The sequence below is a fragment of the Ooceraea biroi genome, chromosome 8, assembly GCF_003672135.1.
Source record: "Ooceraea biroi isolate clonal line C1 chromosome 8, Obir_v5.4, whole genome shotgun sequence".
NCBI lineage: Eukaryota > Metazoa > Arthropoda > Insecta > Hymenoptera > Formicidae > Ooceraea > Ooceraea biroi.
This window is the reverse complement of record NC_039513.1, coordinates 10,026,108-10,028,945: the sequence shown is the minus strand read 5'-3', so window position 1 is coordinate 10,028,945 and position 2,838 is coordinate 10,026,108. Positions and strand designations below refer to the sequence as shown.

At 45.9% G+C, this 2,838-nt stretch overlaps 1 long non-coding RNA gene across 1 annotated transcript; it reads right to left on the bottom strand.

Moving 5' to 3' along the window:
• Positions 1 to 374: 374 nt before the first annotated feature.
• Positions 375 to 2,078, bottom strand: LOC105275602. Its single transcript, XR_893259.2, has 2 exons — positions 1,905 to 2,078; positions 375 to 1,659 (listed from the first exon to the last, which is right to left on the bottom strand). It is a non-coding gene; the product is annotated as an uncharacterized LOC105275602 (long non-coding RNA).
• Between the last annotated feature and the right edge of the window lie 760 nt (positions 2,079 to 2,838).

Genomic DNA, 2,838 nt, shown 5'->3' with positions numbered 1-2,838 from the left:
AGGGTTCCGCCCCGCGAGTTTGACGGCCTGCCCTCCGCGGGAGCCGCCCCCGCTCTTTGAACAGGAACACAGAAATTCAAAGGAACTGACCACCCGCGGAAGACAGTACCGATTGGTGAACAGGCCTTTGAATATGATCAAGTGCAACTCAATTCTTTTGGTGCATAATGGTGATGAAGCTCATTGGACGTCTCTTCGTTCGCCATCAAGCCGGATGACTGTTAACACAGACCTTTAACGCGGACTACTGCAACGTCGACGCGAAAGTTTTTATTCTAGCTATTTTAATCAAGTTACGTCATGATTTTTGTGAATTATATAATATAATTATATATAAATATTATTTGGATTTTTCAACAAATATACGCAGCTCCTTATTTGTTACTGGAATTTTTATTTCCACTGAATTAGAAATCCCACCGTGTTAATTGACTTTTCCATATAGATTATTTTATAACGATATAATGGTTTCATGTTATCTGTATTTCATGCACTTTGACGTTGACAAAATATATAATAGATAGTTGTACGAAACGTTTTTTCATCTCATAACTTGTTGAATTGATTTTATAGTGACGTGCGACGTGATAATATACAACAGTTATACTATAACAGATTTTTAGAATTAAAGTTTTCGTTACATCGCGATTGAAATTTATTTATAACTAAGAATTCTACATCGTGTATGTTGGATTTGTAGAGTGTGATGTATAGTTTCCGCCGTAGTGAGATATATCGTACAATGTAATGGATGCGATGTTAAAAGAGACCGTGCTTCATGTTCTCCTAGCTCTTCAAGCAGACGTACCGTTGTAATATCGGTGCAATATCCTGATTGCGATCCTCTTGTACATTCCTGTTTCGCTGGCTAGATCGTATAACGTGTGCTTAACGTGGAGTTAAAATAATGTGCATCCTCTGAAACATTTTCATGCATTAACATTAGCAACGCAGAAAATATAAGTTAATATCTTATACAAGAGACAAAGAGACATAATATGAATAATAAAAATAAATCAATAAAAAAATAAAAGTAAATCAAAATCCAACCTAAGCATTCTAAACAATTAGTAATTACATTTTATATTTTATTGAATATTCTCTTTTGCATTCTGAAAACAAATAGATAGAAATCAATTTGTAGATATTTTTATTAAAATAATGTAATATTTTCAGATTTTTTGATTAGCAATAGATATATATACTATGCTAAAGAGATCAGTTTATTTAGTCAATATAATTTCGTGCACTTTATCCAGAAATTACAAAACGTCGAGACAAGCACAGCTGAAGCCATCGCTCTTAATCGACACTACTACCCTGAGCATCGTAGAGGTCATCTCCAACCCCCAAACGAGCATCCCGGCCTGCAATCGATTTATCCGTCCTGGAAAGTCGCCACCCCAGGGACGCAAGGACCAGCCTTCCCGCCTGCCCTCGCTCAAGCCGGCAGAGCCGGGATCGTCTTTTCGACATGCGTAAACACGGGGAGTGCACCCCGTGAAACCGCCGCCGGGGTGGAGAGCCCCTTCCAGAAATCCCTAATGAATCGCGCAGCGCGCATTGCGCATTGCTGGTCGTGTCCCGGCACGAAACGTCGTGGGTAGGGTCCGGGACGAGGCACACGAGCATGCGTGAGAATCGCCCAAAAGCGTCTGTCTGTGTGTACATGCGAAAGGGTGTGTATGCAGTGATGGATTTCGACGGCGAACGCCCGGTGCCGAATCCAAATTGTAAAGACCAATCCTGATTAGTAATTTTTCTAAATAGATCCAAAACATTTTGAAGAGCGTGCAGTATTGTTACCCTCCCTCGTTAGAGGGAAAAATTATGCGATGAAGTAACAATTTAAGATATTAAGATTTAATTTTGATCTGTCAGAAAGGGAAACGTATAGCAGGTACCTTGAAGAAGACACTGAAAAGATGATTTCCATTAATTGAGGAATCTCCAAGGGACAGGAAAGCTGAGCTTTCTTATCTCCGAGGGAACCAGGCGTGCGCCTCGCGCGGCCACACGGCGATCCGCCACTGTGTACGTGTGTGCGTCCTGGCGTCGGAGCAGCGGGTGCCGGTGTCGGGGGATCGGTGGCGAGGATAGGACGAAGGGAGCTGACTGGACCAGCCTCACGGCTCCGAAGGATCGCGCAGCCGACGCGAAAGGAGGAGAGAGCCATCGGCGGCGGTGTGGCTCCCGGGGAGCGAAGCTGGTCGGCCGATGCGGCTGGGAGTCGCAAGGTTGGACGAAAGGGCCGGGCGCACGAGCCGCTCGAAAAAGGGTGCGACCTTCGGCGGCCTCGGCCAGCCCTCGGGGAGACCGCGCCCACGCATTTTTAGCAGGATCCCAGGAGTCGGCTGGAGCTCGTTTGGCCTTGGATGTCTCTCTCTGGCTCCCCCTTCTTGCCGGGCCGCGTCTCTTCCTCCGCGTCCATCGCGATCTCGCTCCCGACCAGGCCCTCGGAAGGGTCATGTCAAGGGCCGCCGTCGTTTAGCTGTCTCCCCACCGCTCGGAGAACCGATGGCGAGGAACGGCGCCGTCGAGTGCTTGGCAGAGTTCGAAACGAGTTCTCAGAGGCGATTGGCCGCTGCGCTCGGATCAGTTTGCGTTCCCACTTGCCGGAGACAAGAGTCTCGGAATATCGCGTTGCTTCTGATGCTGCCACGATGCTCGAATTTTGGATCCCTGATATCGTGTTACATCAAAAGGCCGAAAAACGCATGAGGACACGCATGCACTTGCGAATTTTGCCAAGTAACACCTTGATGTCGATCAATGGTTTTACAAGACTTACAGTTACACACTGAGAAAAAAATGTAATTGATCTTACGAAATGTTTTG